Source organism: Erythrolamprus reginae, chromosome 3 (genome assembly GCF_031021105.1).
Source record: "Erythrolamprus reginae isolate rEryReg1 chromosome 3, rEryReg1.hap1, whole genome shotgun sequence".
NCBI lineage: Eukaryota > Metazoa > Chordata > Lepidosauria > Squamata > Dipsadidae > Erythrolamprus > Erythrolamprus reginae.
In genome coordinates, this window is record NC_091952.1 from 65,689,660 (window position 1) to 65,706,928 (window position 17,269).

Here is a 17,269-nt window from a genome sequence, read left to right on the forward strand (position 1 = left end):
ATCACAATGTATGTATGCTTGTTTAGAAATCACAACATTTTAATCTTATAATATTACACTGTTTGGATAGTGTTGTCTTCTGGGTGTTTCCTATTATCCAGCCCTTGGGCCTTGAGTTTGATACCCCTGATATTATGTGATGCTACTGAACTTTAGCCAAATCCTCGCTTACTCTGTTCACTTAGGACATATTGGATCTTCTTGGATTACCTAGACCAGTTTTTGCTTACATGACAAGGCTCTACCTAGCTTTGCTGTGTATCTACCTATATGTTTTATTAGGATTTTGTCCACATTTTTGGCTAGCTTTAGATTTGACTGTGTCTGCAAAACTGACTGCCAGATCTTTCTCCAGAGTTTCTGGTTCTTAATTCAAGAAGTAAGGATCACAAAAGTTTCTAAATATGGTTGTATGGTCCTTTGGATACCAAGCTGTCACCTTTGTCATCAGTAGTAAGAATTCAGTTGTGTTTTACCTCTACCCACAGGAAAAGACGAGGACTATAAATATCATAAGAAACAAACATTTTACTTGGTTTGAAAATATGGTTCCAGTTTCCCTAAGATATTTTGTCTACCCTGCTGCTGATGCTGTAAAAAATAGTTGCGAATAGATTCTGTTTTGACATAGGAAGAAAGAAAAGTGGTTTATAATCAGGATCAAAATGGCATCAGCCAGTGACAGTCAGCAGGGTCAAAGGCCATGGGGTAAATTTCTGCAGAAGTTCAATATTTATAGTACTAAACAAACCAGCCTTCTGATCAAGTGGCAAATGTCACAAGGAGAAGATCGATATCATGGTTAATGGACACTGAAGAGCAATTAAATGGGTATTGTATTTGATAAATTATCAGTGGGGTTAAGCACATACAGAAAGCATCCCAAGGCTGCCTGCTCTGCAGCTAAACAAGTCAGCCAATGCAAATTGAGCCCAAATGATTAATGGTTATGAGCTGCATTGCTTGCCAAGTTGAAAAGTCATTGGGTAGAAAACAAAACTTAATTTTTTTAAAAAAATAATTGAGGTATTATATGTTTGGCCAACACAGTTGGTTAGAGGAGAATTATATTTTATATGGTTTTCACTATAGGATAATTTTGGAGAAAAGTTGTGGGCTGGCATAGAGAATTCTGCTTCTTCTGACTGTTGGATTTCCAAGAGTCATAAATGATGACATCAGAGGTTCAAGGAGGATATATTCTACTGTATTTGCACATGCTACTTGTCCCAAAGATGCTTTTTCAAGAAGCAACAGACAGTCCAGTTTGTCTCTTGAAAAAGAACCTTTGGGACCACCATAACCTGGATGACTGAGAATCTCCATAGACATTTAGCACATGTTCCCCTCCTCTTCCATCATTGTGTAATATGATGCCATTTCAATGTGTTATGATTATAATTTATTGGAAATTCTGGAAGACATTATGCCAATATATCTGGAAAATTGGGCACAGGTTTGAAATCATCCCTATTCCTCATGAAAATCTTATTCCTCAGCCATTCCCTAAATTATTCTCTGTAGAATTTCTCATGGGTAATCTACTCATCTTGCAACTAATGGAAGCAGGAAAAAAAGATGAATGGTTATTTCTCCAAATATTAAATAATTTAGAGACAACATTCATATTACTGAACAATCATGTAACATTTTGCCCATATAACAGTAGCTACCATATTAACTAGAGGTATGATGTTCTTAGCAAAAGAATATCATAATTCAGTTGAAAGTGCTATTGGTTAGAGTGATGGATTTCCTGAAAATCATATAATATTGCAAGACAATTGTTCATGGATCCTTTCAAACTGAACTAGATTTTTAGTGGACCAATTTTTAAATGGCTTATCATATCAAGAATAATTTAAAGTACTTTGGGCTTTGATTAATTCCTTCTTCCATTCATGTTTCTTCCAGCCTTGTACAATGAGTAATTCTACAACTAATTTGTTTGCCTATTTCATTTATTAAACAGTTATTTTTTTTATTTTAGAGGCAATTAATCCATTACATTCAGTTGTTTTTTGTTTATTATGGCAAATTATGCAACCAAGGAAGTCACTACATTTTGAGGGTGAGCAGTGTACTAGCTGCAATACCATTAGTGCATAACTAATAAAGAACATTTATTTATACTTTAAATTAGATTTGAGAAAATACAACAGGCAATTGATTACTGAGAAATAAAATAGCAAAAATACCTTTGGTCTCACATTTAAGCTTGTTAAAACTTTGCAGTATATTACACAGTATATAGTCACCCTGGGAACTGAAACCAAACATAAACCAATTAAATTTTAACACACTTTCCACCTTCCCCTTTTCCTTCTACTTTCCTCTATCATTAAAAATGACACCTCTTCTTTTCAATCCTTGACTGACATTGAGAATGTAGCTACAGAGACAGAAGTGAGTTTATGGAACCAATTACCAAGGTCAGGTTCACACTAGCTGAACAGACTTGACCACATAGGTTTTAGAGAGGGAGATGCATTTGGTCTCTGGTCCCTTGAGTTTTTAAAATTTCTAGTCATGTTTCCCAAAGAAGAAAGCAGCAGGAAATGTTATCTCAAACACTACATCATGAAAGGAGAAAATTTAAACATTAGAGGAAATTGAATGAGTTGCAATTTAGAAATGAAAGCACATAAAAGCTTCAACCATCTTTGCACACGTACAGTGGTTCTGTATACAAGTTTTGCTCAGACAGACTCCAAAATTTAATGTTTGGGGAGGTTAACGATATTAATTATTACAGCAACATTTTAGGAAAAACTGTAATATTGTTTTTTTAATTTGATCTTCTGCTTAAAAAAATGCTTCCCACACTATTTTGTAAATTCAGTAAATACCAATTTAAGATCGTGAATGTAGGATAGAAACATCTACCATATTTTTCGGAGCATAAGACGCACCAGAATATATAATGTATCTTAGCTTTGGGGAAGGAAAAGAGGGGAAAGAATCTGCTTACCAGGTATTCATCTGGCTAGCATCCTTAGTCTGGCCAGCTTCAGCACATTATTTTATCCCCTGGTTAAGGACTTTAAAAAATGTATTCTGAGAGGGTAACAATGAAAGAGCTTGGGTACATTAATAGCACCTGGTTAGGTCCGGAAAGAAATATCTGGAACAAGTAAAGCAATGAAAAAAACCCCTACAAAGACAGGGTTTGAAATACATTCTTGGTAGAGTGTAACAATGAAAGAGTTTGCAAGCCGGTAAAAGCTGGGAACATTGTTAGCACCTGGTTAGGGCTGAAAAGAAACTTACTCAGAGCAAATTAGAGTAATGAAAAAAACACTGCACAGATTTAGGGCTTGGAAAACATTATTCACAGAGAGAAACAATGAAAGAGCCTGCAAGGTAAGAGCTGGGAAGATTGTTAGCAGCTGGTTAGGGCTGAAAAAAGAAGCTACATTCAGAGTATAAGACACACCTTAATTATCAGCCTCTTTTAGGGAGGAAAAAGGTGCGTCTTATACTCCCAAAAATACGGTAGATTTATCACTTGAATTCAGATTCTCAGTTTATCAGAAAATTCTGACTGAAATATTGTCATGGCTTCCATTGTCTAAAACTAAATACCATTCATTGTCCCATTCCAGCCTTTCTCAATATGATTTTCTTTATATCTGTTGATCTACACCACTGAAAATTCTGGCCATACTGACCTAAATTTATGGAAAGAATTAACTAATATATCAAACCACTGTGGTCCTTGTTCCTTCTGTACAAAATAGCTTACTTCTTCCAGAAATCAGTGAAGAAAAAACTAGGCCAATATCCAGCTAACAAAATCTGGTGATAAAGATACTACAAAAGCTTTGTGTAAAGCAAATGTGAGGTTTTCTTTTAGATAAAGTATCATATATTTTTAAGAAGTGAACTAGATTAGTTTTCTTTTCTTAGAATATGAAGCTCCATGCATTGCATGCTTGTCACTAAATTTGATCAAGATTGTTAAAAGCAAAATGAAGTAATATAAAGTTGGTTTATTTGAGCAAGGTTAAAAAAGATATGCTGTTATCTCTGGTAACCTTTAATAGACTTTTATTGATCAGGACAGAAATCATGAGCTTTAAGGATTTGTTTATTGATAAAAGATGGAATATGTAAAGAAGAAATAATTTGTTGTATTTTACAAGAAGATAATAAGTTAGTAAAATTGCTTCTACTGAAGGGAGAAATCTTTATATATATATACCATATACTTATTTTTCTTTCATTTCTATTTTTTAATTTTTGTATTTTCTATTTATTCTTTTTATTCTTTTTAAATTTGTATTAGTTTTTATTGTTGCAATTGTAATTTCTAATAATATTTCTGTTTAAAAAGAGTAAAACAGTTCACTAAACACTTAAGTATATTTCAGCTTTTGCTGGAACTCTTTTTTGAACCATCCATTGGTAAGGAAATGTTATGCGTTTTTTGACATTTCTCCTAAAGAGTCAAACTGGATTTTATTATTTATTTATTATGTATTTATTACTTGGATGCACCGTATTTTTTGGTGTATAAGATGCACCTTTTAACCTCAAATTGCACCAAAACCTGGGTGCATCCTATACACCGAATGCAGTTGAATGGCAGGCAGCGGCAGCAGCCTACCCATAGTCAAGCAGTGGTGGCTTTTCATGCGGTTTGATGGCTGGCGCTGGCTGCTGCTACAAAACTGTGCAAGAAGCTGCTATCGCCGGACTATGGGAAGGCTGCTGTCACTGCTGCTGACCGCCACCGCAGAATCTGCCACTGCCAGACTACAGGACACGCCAAGTATCATGGCATGGGGAAAAGCAAAGCTTCTGTCACATGGGCACCTCTCTCCCCTGGTAGGTTTGTCTCACATGGAGAGACCGAGAGCTCCCATCTTTCCTTCCCCCTCCCAGCTGCCGAGGAGAGAAGCGCGACACTTGCAACTCTTTTCCCCAGCCTTGAATCAACAGTACTTGTAACAACCTCAAATGCCGCTGCCGCTTCCTCCTCTGTAAACTAACTCAGCTCGGCAGCCTTGATGTCGTTTCCTTCCAACATGGCGAGGACAGGAGGCTGCTGCTTTTGTTGCTGCAGCTGGTTCTAATGGAGGCTGAGGCAAATGGGCAGTGCTGCACTCTCATCAGACCTGCTTCGTCCTTCCTCCTTAGTGTCAAGCAGGGGCTGCCGTAAGCCGCCCTGGTTTCGGTTCCAGGTGGGGATGACAGCAAAGAATAGTATGTGTGCAGCAGTGAGAAGGAGAACAGGGTACTAGCGGTAGGCAAGGCCAGGCCTTACAATTGAATAGGGCGGTTGACATTGTGGGGACAGAAACCAGCCTGGGAAAAGAAAAGGCAATAGAGGTGGTTGGAGGGGGGGTTGAGGGTTGTTTAGGGTAAAAGGTACGCAGACTGGCAGGCGAGAGAGAAGCGCTGCAGTCAGATTTTTGTGTGGAGCCGGGGAGAAGGGGATGAGGATGAGCTACCTTGACCCTTTGGAAATGCAGATCACCCTTTGTGATCTGGCAATGCAGCAAATCACTCTCAGAAGTGGATCCTGGCAGCGGAGGAATTCTGGGAGTTAAAGTCCACAAGTCTTGAAGCTGCGAAGTTTGAAGACCGCTTGGTTAGGGGTTAGGGGTGCAAGGGTCTTCAAACCTGGCAAGTTTAAGGCTTGTGGATTTCAACTCCCATTTCTGAGCTAGCATGACTGAAGGAGGAATTCTGGGAGTTGAAGTCAACAAGTCTTGAAGCTGTCAAGTTTGAAGTTTGTAAAAAGTGTACATGGTTTTAAAAAGTGTACATGGTTGTAAAAGGTATTCTGCTACACTGGTATTTCATTACACAATATAATATTACACCATTTGGTTCAGAATACTTTTTCCTTGTTTCCCTCCTCTAAAATCTTGATGTGTCTTATACACCGGTGCATCTTATACACTGAAAAATATGGTATGTGCCCAACCCTCAAGGGACTCCGGGCAGCTCACAACCAGTGATGGGCTACCAAAATTTTTACTACCACACTGTGGGCATAGCTTATGCATTTTGTTTCAACATCTTTCAGTGCAAATTGGGTGTTCTTGGGTGGAGCTCCAAAGTTTGCTACCAGTACTGCGTTCCTGACCGTACACGCAGGAGCCCACCACTACTCACAACCAAAGAATAAAGTATATGATGTAACATTAAAACCCCTTAAAAACAATCTAACACAATTTAAAACCAACAATTAAAAACAATTAAAACAATTAAAAACCATGTATGTCATTAATGCCCAGATCCCAATGGCATACCATCAGATCAATGGTCCTAGGCCTGCTGGAACAGCCAGGTCTTTACAGCTTTCCAGAAGTCCAGTAGGGTGGGGACTGTCCGGATCTCAGGAGATAGCAGGTTCCAAAGAGTCAGAGCAGCCACAGAGAAGGCCCTCCCCCACAGGCCCACCAGCTGGTACTGTTTAGCTGATGGGACCTGGAGAAGACCAACTCCCACACTTGATTTATTCATTTGTTCATTATTTCATTTTATATGGCTGCTTGTACTGAGCAGAAGGAATTACTTTTAATGGCAGGAGGAAGAATTGGTATCAAGGCAATGGGTCTTGAATCTGGACCAAGAAAATAATACAAATAACACAAGCAAACGTCTCAGACAATCTAGTTCATTTGTAGATAAAGGAAGGAGAAAGGAGGAAAGCATTATAAGATTCCCTTACTATACCTTTATAATAAAAATAGTACTAACCTATATGGCCTTGGTCATCTAGTCTGATCTACTGTGAAAAACTGATGTTGCCTAACTCAAATATATGACTATGGATGACTCACAGCAATTCAAATTATTTAAAAAGCAAAAACATATAGGAAATATATGAAATGAAATATAAAAACCCATATCACAGCAGAATCAATAGCCAAGATATACCAAGAACCACTAGCAACAATCAGCATAGTTACTCTATAGGCTCCACTGCACACCCAAATCTCTATGTCTGGAATCAATTAATATGAGATGAAGAAAAGGATTAAAATATCTTATCATCTTAGGAAGGGATAAATAATAGAAATAAACAGAACAGCATCCAGCTATTGGCAGTGATTGGCAGCACAATCCCAAAATGGTTAAAGTATTCCTATTTTACACTTTAATTTACATTTTTTTTAATGAGTGAAATCTTCTAAGGCTGGAAATCTCACAAATTTTAGTATTTGTCATCATTATTTATTTTATTAACAAGATTTAGAAGGCTGCCCAACTCAAACAGTGTGACTCTGTGTAGTATGTAGCATAAAAATACACAATAAACCAACCTCCTTGATATGTTAATAAACATATTGATGACACCAAACTGGCAGGAATAGACAACACTCCAGAAGATAAAATCCAAAAGAATCTTGACAAACTTTAACATTGGGAGCTATCTAACAAAATGAAATTCAATAGTGAGAAAAGTAAGGTTCTACATTTAGGCGATAAAAACAAAATGCACAGGTATAGTATATGTGGTACCTTGCTGAACAGTAGTAACTGTGAGAGGGATCTTGGAGTCCTAGTGAGCGGTATGCAGCAGCTGCCAAAAAAGCCAACATACTTATTTAATTAATTAATTAATTAATTAATTGGATTTGTATGCCGCCCCTTTCGGAGGACTCGGGGCGGCTCACAGCATGTACAAAAACGTCTAGGCTGCATTAAGAGAGGGATAAAATGAAGTTCATGCAAAATGTTAATACCACTTTATAATGCCTTGGTAAGTGCACACTTGGAATACTGCATTCAGTTTTGGTCACCATGATGTAAAAAGGATGTTGAGACTCTAGAAAGTGTACAGAGACAAGCAACAAAGATTATTAGGGGACTGGAGGCTAAAACATATGAAGAATGGTTGCAGGAACTGGGTATGTCTAGTTTAATGAAAAGAAGGACCAGGGGGAGACATGATAACAGTGTTCTAATATCTCAGGGGTTGTCACAAAGAAGAGGGAGTCAACCTATTTTCCAAAGCATCTGAGGGTAGAACAAAAAGCAATGGGTGGAAACTAAATAAGGGGAGAAGTAACTTAGAACTAAGGAAATATTTCCTGAGAAGTTAGAACAATTAACCGCCCCGAGTCTTCGGAGCCGCCCCAAGTCTTCGGAGAGGGGCGGCATACAAATCCAAATAATAAATAAATAAATAAATAAATAAATAAATAACCAGTGGAACAGCTTGCCTCCAGAACTTGTGAATGCTCCAACACTGGAAGTTTTTAAGAAGATGTTGGATAAACCATTTGTCTGAAGTAGTGTAGGATTTCCTGCCTAAGCAGGGGGTTGGACTAGAAGACCTCCAAGGTCCCTTCCTACTCTGTTGCTGTTGTTGTTGTTGTTGTCTTCAATATATAAATATAAAATGGTGATAAAGCAATATAGCAGAATCTCCAAAAGAGGATTCTCACTCAACTAATTCCCAATACCTGGGGGAACCAGATCTCAGAAAAATCTGAGCTTTGAAATTAGTAAAGTCTTGTGAAATTTAGCAATTTATATTTTATTGTAACTCTATGCTTACTGTTCTCACTATAACAATGATACTGAAGTGAAAAGATTTGTTATTGTTGAGCTACAGGATATTTTTGAAGAGTGTGTGGTGTCATAATGGTAGTAGCAGAGAAATATAATACATGGAGCAGGTGTTCTTTTCCCCAGAACATTAATTTTTTTGTATAGTGTTCTGTAGTCCAGTGTTGAGACCAAGCTACACATTAAACATATTAAATGAAATGCATTCTCTATGCCTTCTCTCCTCTCTTTCTTTTCTGTGTATAAAAAGATGGCTAGAACAAAGAAACAGTTGGAGGGTGGGGTGAGTAATCCTTCCCTATTAACTGTTACTTTACTTCAAATCACCATTAAACAATTCTTCTCTGTGACTCTCTATTTTACAAGGAACCGTCTGCATTTGTTTCATGTTTGTTCACATACATACATAGGAAAAATGGGCAATTCTGCTATGATAAAAGTGAGCTGAACTAGCCAATGGGTGGCAGGAGACAAATGCAGACTAAATATTCTGCAGCTGCAGAATAAATATATTTCTATCGGTTATGCATTTATACTTTAACAGCTGTTATTTTGTTGTGGTTTTTTTAAAAAAAACAAAATGACTTGAAAATAGGGGAGGGTGAAGAAGAGTGTGATATTGTAAGTATTTGAATAAATTAATTCATGAAAACATGTTTCTTCACTGGCAGCTGATTTATTATCAGAATGAAAAAGGGTCTAGATGTATTAATCTTTTTATAATATTAACAGTATTAATGTTATTTAGCAAGTGTGAAAGATCAAAACTGGGAAGAGATCAAAGGTACTCCTAATACAATGTGATTTTTGGTAACTTATGGTAATTTCAAACTGCCAATCAAGCCATTTTTAGGAGAGGAGGCTGGCAAGCCTATTTCCATTTTCACTTTTTTCAAGGCTAATTATTTTTGTAATTGAAAACACAACAGCCATGAGCAGACTTCAGTACCATGTTTTGTCTTCCCCACTTCCCAGTTTGAAGCCATTGTGTCATGGAGTTGATTTATCCTTTCCCTCTTGATATTGTGAGTTCATATACCTCACCATGTCTCTCGGAGTCCGTTTCTCTACATGTCCCAATCCTTTCAAGGAAATTGGTAAAAAAAAAACATGTCACTCTCCTATTGCGGCCCACTTGTGTCCTACACAATTAGTGATAGACCCAGGGGATGCAGAGACAGGGGAGGCGTGGTACAAGCACCCTGGATTCCTGGCACCCGACACTGACAGCAAAGAGGATGTGGTGTCAGAGACTGAAGAATAACTAGGACCTACTGCACCTCATGATATGAGTGACTCAGGAGAAGAGGAGCCTCTTTTGATGCTTGGATTCGCAGGGCCTCTAGAAGGCATGAGTGGTTGCTAAGGAGGAGGTTTACTCATGAGTAGCACTGCTGACTACTGGCCCATGCCCTCAGAGTATTAAAGAGTGAAGCATGCCATGCTTCGATGCAGAGAATAACGTAGTTCATTCTAGCATCTAGTTTCTAGCTATTGTTTTTCAGCTTGGGATTTAAAGAAACACATTTTTGTCTTCCTGAGGAGCTACAGGCTTCCAGCCCACTTCTGAATGTCTCCACTTCTGACTCTTGTTTCACTTGGCAATTATTGCCCTGTTTATCTCTTTCTGGGACTCTAGCCAGCTGATAAGTCTTTATAATCAGTATGGCGAATCTTTGAATAGGTTTTAGTTTCTTTTCAAAAAGACTTTGACTGCAAATACTTTCTGTACTTAGTGAAATCTTTTATAATTTAAACTGGTGGTGTGCATATGATTTCTGAGGGGCTCGGTGCTGGGACAGAACATCCTCTTATATATCCCAACATCATCTACAATTTTGAACAGGGCTGGAACATACGGTTCCATCACTGTTCTAAAAATAACTCATTCTTTTTTCTACTGTTGCCAAAAGCATTGCTGCGTTTAAATCCATCCTGAACACTTGGGCAAAACTACTGTTGTCACTTGGCAACTGTGATTCGACATTTTTCAGCACACATGTTATCCTGACAGATTCCTGGGTGGTTTGCAATAATAAAAATACAATGTCATAAGAATGAGTCAACACCTCTTCTCTCGTATAACAAAAAGATTAAAGGTTTTAGTGCCATTAAGCTAGCAGGCAAAGCAGAAGCAATAAAACCAAGTTAAATGTCTGGACAAATGACACCGTTTTCACATTGTGCCAGAAAGATTATAGCAATAGTATCTATGGGGCTGCCTTGGGAGAGTGATGCAAGCCAAAAAATTTACTGGCTAGAAATCAAGTGAACGTATGTCTTGTTTGTAAGACAAACTCCCTATCTTCCTTCTGTGACCAATAATTAAGGCCCTCAAATCTTTTGACAAACACAGCAAAAAGTATATTGGAAAATGATGGTAATGATGAAGAAGATAATGATGATTCATTTTAGGCATATACACATAATTCTAATCTAAAAACTCAGTACATGGAAAACATTATACTAAAAAGAAAAGAAATGATAAACAGGAGAGAGGAAAAGATTAATTATTTGGGACATCGATACTAAAATATAATGTGGCTTAATAATACTAGAGCAAAGAAACCAGGAGATTGTATCAAAGGGAAATAAAGTTTTATAGAAAGGTACAGAAGAATAAGAAGCGAGTTCTTGTGGTTTCTGTCACCTTTTCTCCACAGAAATGATCTTCACGACTGCACTTGTTCCAGGATACAGTTCACAGCACACAAAATACAAAGCAAAGGGTTTTTAAGGGAACAAAAGAGCTTGGAAAAATATATTTTTCAGAATATCTGAAAACCAGAAAATATTACAAGTTGCCTGCCTACATCAGAAGCTTCCTGCCTTCAGGGTTCCTGCCTTTGAAAATATCATCTCCACTGCAAGGGTAAACTTGGAGCAGTGATTTGTACTGCTAAACTCTCTAGTTGTTCATTGACATTTAAATTCATTTCATTCTGTTCAGTACATCTCTGGCTCCTAATTTATTTACCAAATATTATTCTTGTGTCTGGACTTTTTTAAAAAATCTGATTGACCTTTATGTGCCGATCACAAATATCCTTTTCATATTGGCTTGGTATCTGACAGATGAAATATTTGTGAATGTTATTTCCTCTCACCTCTCTGATCATCTTGGAAATAATAAAGTTAGGGTTGGTTACAGGCGTAGATAAAAATATATATATAGCAGATGTGCTTTTCTTTCTACATGGACTAGATAGTAGATAAAAGCACAGCCTCCTTTGTTGGAATTAGTAAAACTGCAACCAAATAGCAGCATGAGTGTGTAAATAATAAAACTTTCAAACACATTTTTAGGTTCCCCTAATAAATACTTTTAATTCATTATTAGTACTGTACACTCAAGCCATTTCAACATTTATATGGCAGCAGTGAATGGAACTTCTATACATGTTATACATCAATGGTGCTGATTATATTAAGTTTTGTTTAATGTATAGACCCTATAAAGAACAACAAATTGGGAATAACCCTTAAAAACAAGTAATGTCATCGGCCTATTTTTAAAAAGTAATATGATGAACACTCAGCAAGAGGTAAATCAAAATCTGGAGCAATTAAATGGTCCATAAATGCAAAGGAGCATTGATTATTTAATCTCTATACAGATATATGATAAGCAATGTTGGATAAGAAGAATAGAAATTGGAAAATTGGAACCTGGAAGAAGCCGTCCGCCTCTTGAGCCTCCTCTGGAGGATCTCCTTGCCAATGAAAATAGTCCATGCAGTCCCTTACTCCCTTCAGGATGAAAATCTGAAATCCAAGGTCTACAAACTCCGCCGGAAAGTGGCCAAAGAGGAGAAGAAGCTCTACAGCATGGCCAGGGGCCTGTATTCCACCAACCAACTCAAAGAAAACATGGAGAAGGTCATCATAGATCAGCTGGCATTAGTGCACAATTTTTTTTTAAAGGCCAGAAGAAACCTTGAAGTTCAGCCATCAGACAACAAAGCCACCCAGCCTCATCAAGAAGAGGGTTTAAGTGAAGGCTCCGAAGGCCTACAATAAAGACCATTTTCATTCCCCCCGCCCCCCCAAAAAAAGAAATTGGGAAATTACCCAATTCTACATATCATAATAAAGAATAGTTCAACAATGGAACTAGTTAGCAAACAGATGGGGTAATCCCCAGGGGTGGTTTCTGATTTTCTTCTCTGCCGGTTCACTCCTTGACGTACCACGTAGGCACAGGCAAAGTGCTAAAAAAAACCAGCTTCTGTGTGTGTACAGAAGCAATAATAACAACAAAAACCCCAGCTTCAGTACGTGCACAGAAGCAAAAAACAAGAGAGCCGGTTTGGGAAGAAGCCACCTCTGGTAAGCCCTCTTTATTTGAATATATTCAAGGAAAATTTGAATATCAATTGTTGCATATCAGTGATGCTTTAAATTGGAACTTCACAATGAACAGTCTATGGGGTTGGAATGCTAATCTAATAGATCCCTTCCAACCTTATAATTTAATGACATTTCCCCCATGAGCATTTTTCAGGAACGGCATTATTTAATTGTTTGATTTGAAGGTTTAATCATCAGTAAATGGGATATTATAGCTAATAGATTGTTATCTTTCCCAAGCCGTATATCAAGCCAACAAATATATTAAATGGTTTTACTTTTTTGTTTATCAAACATTTTTATTATACAGCTGAGTTACCGCCTCCAAATAATGCTGCAACTCTCGGGAATGTGATGACTCCCATGGCCAACTGATCATGGCCCACTTGTGGCCAACATACCACCAGACAATTCACCACAGCCAGCCCTCCAAGAGACAACTCATGTAAATCCAATAGATACAAATTTTGACAAAACTGTAGTCAATAATAGTAAAATAATCAATCCAGAAATACAAGAATTACAATAATTTTGAAGAAAATATGCTCGCCAATAATGAAATTTCCTGAATGAAACAATTAATAGAGCATTGAATTGGGAGGAAGGGAGAGAGGGAGGAAGGAGCTTTATTTTAAAATTAATTATATCAATACCTATTCAGTAAACAAGGTTATTTGCCATATATCCATTCCAATATCAGTTAAAATCTAATGAGTGTTGTGGTTAGCTCTGGCCCAGCTCCTGCCCCAAGGACTGTGGATGTTGGGGAGACTTCCACATGCCGCAGGCCTGTTTTGCTCCTGGTGGAATCTGCTGATGAAGGCTCCTCTGACCAAGAAAACATGAGTGACAGGGAGGAGGAGAGTGTGGCAGACAGCTCAGAAGGAGATTGATTATTTATCTCCTCCTTGGATTCAGAACAAGAGTTAATGATACAGCCACGCATGCGGAGAGCGATGCATAGGCAGCAACAACTGAGAGATTATTATCAAAGAAAATGAGGCCACCTGTGGTTGGGTAGGGCTGTGGTAATTAGTGAGGCTGCTATAAAGAGCAGCCTGTGGGTTTGGCCATTGTGGAGGATTATCTGATCATTGTGTTTCGTGCCTGCCTTACTGACTTCGACCTTTGTGTGCTGATTTTTCCCCGCTTTGAAACTAAACCAGAGCAAAGTGTGTTTCACTTTGTGAAAGAAGAAGGACTGTGAATTGCCTCACAGCTGCAAGCTAAGTATCTCAGAACTGATAAGGGACTTGTACAAATTACCAGTTTGTTTGGAGACGAGTGCTCTTTGCTATACCAAAATAGTGCTTAGTTTATTTGAATTTTTGGTATAAAGAACATTGTTTTGAATTTTCAAACGTGTGTGTGTCTGAAATTTGTATCTGTGAATTTTCGGGAGGATTCTATCAGAGAGCTCGACAGAACAATGAGTCAGTATTAATAGGATAATAACCTACAATATTTCTTCTAAGTATTGACTCCATATTTGTTCTACTCTAATCTTTGATTTGTTTCTAAGAATTGCAGGATAATTAACCTTTCCTACGGATGAGGTGAAGTGCTATCTACCTTCAGACTCATCTGCAAGGGATACCTGGGCATGTCTGAAAAAGTCAAGAGGGTGATTACAATACAGCAATTGAAGCCTCGCCTATTTTGTGCATTGGATTTGTGTGCACTTACAATGGGGCTGGTCTTTAGTTGCAGGATTGTAATTGCCATCTTGACATTTTTGAAACCATCCTCCTTGCCTTTAACATAAATGCTCTACACAGACACTTTAGTTACATATAACCAATATGGGTCTGATCAACAAAATCCAACCAAAAGGTAGCTATCCAAAACACAAAACAATTTTAAAAACACCAGAAGTCCAAATATGTATATTAATATACCGGTACTAGTAATAGATTGGTCATAGTAGGATTGCTTAAATTGTTCTGATTATTTTTAAAAAATCAACCATGTTCTCCATGTCACCTACCTAATATATTGTCTCCTTATGATAATTGTACTACCTTGGAGGAGATCTTTAAACCGTCCCCATTTCAACAATTGAATTTTAAAAGTAGCATTTTGGGTCTTCTGGAAAGAATTATACCAGGAACGCTCCTTTCAAAATGAAAGAAAATTCCTATGCTTTTAAAACCCATAATGCAACCAGAGATTACACAGCCAAGATTCATGAATCTTCTCATATCTAACCAACCTTGATTTGGAAGAAAACTGAGGAGGAAAATACCAATTTTGCACCATGCAATAAAAGATACTATAAAGCTGTCTTTCTTACAGACGGAAAATGGGATGCAAGTGGCACAGGGATATAGCAAAAAATAAAGATGCTGCTGTAATATCTTTTCACTGCACTTAAGTGCAAATGTGGAAATACTTACAACTTGTACCTCACCTATCTTTGCATAATTCCTATTATTCTTAATAGTGCCTGCTACTTCAGAATTTGTGCAGACAGAAATTGACCACGTCCCAAAATCCATTAATACCATTTTCAACAGATACACATCGTAGATTTCTGCCTGATGCATATTGACATTCACTGTATTGTAAAAGGTTCTTTTAACTATAATGAATGTCCGTATTCAGTCACTTCTTCTAATTTATGCTTTAGGATTTATTCTTTTAACCTTGGGCAACCCAAGTCATATGCTGATGTTGTTCTTTTAATCCTTGTTAGAGATGGTTGGTCATAGGAATCATTTAAATAAATAAGCATACATACTCTATACTTCATGAATTATAAAACAATTTGTGTATATCCAATGCATTCCATTTTTGCATACATTCATTAAACGGAGAGGGGCGGCATACAAATCTAATAAACTATAAACTATTATTGCTATGTTATGATAACGTTTGGTGGGACCCAGGAGAAGAGCCTTCTCTGTGGCGGCCCCGTCCCTCTGGAACCAGCTCCCCCCCAGATATCAGGGTTGCCCCCACCCTCCTTGCCTTTCGCAAGCTCCTTAAAACCCACCTCTGTCGTCAGGCATGGGGGAATTGAAATTTCCCTTCCCCCTAGGCTTATAGAATTTATACATGGTATGCTTGTTGGTTCTTTAAATTGGGGTTTTTTAGATTGTCTTTTAATATTAGATTTGTTTACATTGTCTTTTTATATTGTTGTTAGTCGCCCCTAGTCTTAGGAGAGGGGCGGCATACAAATTTATACATGGTATGCTTGTAAATAATAATAATAATAATAATAATAATAATAATAATAATAATAACAACAACTATATAGATACTGCAATTTATTATAATTGCAAGTTGCCTAGAGTTTTGTGAGTATGACATATACAATTGAATACATAATCCAAAACTCCACATTTTAAATACTAAATTATGGCAGCAAAACAAGGTTTTTTTTCAACATACAGTATTTGAATCTACATAGTATAATCATGTAGCAGAAAGCTCTAATGCAAGTAGTGATCAAGGGATACCATAGCTATCCTAGTAATAGAATTGAAATGCATTTTTGCAGTTACAGTAGAACCTTGATTTTGTAGACTAACTCATGAGAGAAAACAGACATTGGGATGAAATGTCTTTTTGAATGCAAATTTACAACTTTTCTGCAAATTTTCATCATCTGTATAATTTACTTGACGCAAACGGCATATAGCACATAAATACAAATAACATGAATTATCTCAATTGTTCTGATTGCTGCAGAAACAAGCTATCTTTTATTTGGAGGAATTGACTTTACTAGAATTAATGGGAAGATATATAAGGGAAGTAGAACGATCAAAACAAATTTTAAAGAAGAAAAATATTGGCACCTATAAAATGCTAAGCACAAATCAATGCCTACTGTTGGTTAGCTTGCTTTTAATTGGAGTGGTAGGAGGTATTCTGCCATCCTACCATATTTCAACATATGCAAGCAGGAGATAGTTTAAAATTGCAGCCTACAGCAGTGGGTTAGGTAAATGAATTTCAAAAGTTTATCATAAAGTAGTAAAGGGAGATGAAATGAGAGAAGTAAAATGCCAATAAAATGTGCAGTTCTGAATATAGGAAGCTTGGCAAGAGAAGGAAAGGACAGAAAAAGCATAAGAATGAATTATGGCTTGTTGGAACAGTTAGATTAGTTTAAACTTTTAAAATTACTCATTTATATATCATATTTAGAAACTACCCATCTGCCCCCTAGAACAACTCTAGGTTTTTAATTTATTTGCAAAATCTGATCTTGATTTTTGTAGAAGTAAATTAATTCTGAATTATGATACAGGTACTGGTCAACTTATGCCCACAATTGAGCCCAGAATTTTGATCATAAGTCACCATAGTTGTTAAGCAAAGCATCATGTTGACTACTTTTTATTTATTTATTTGTTTGTCAATCATGTACAAGGCA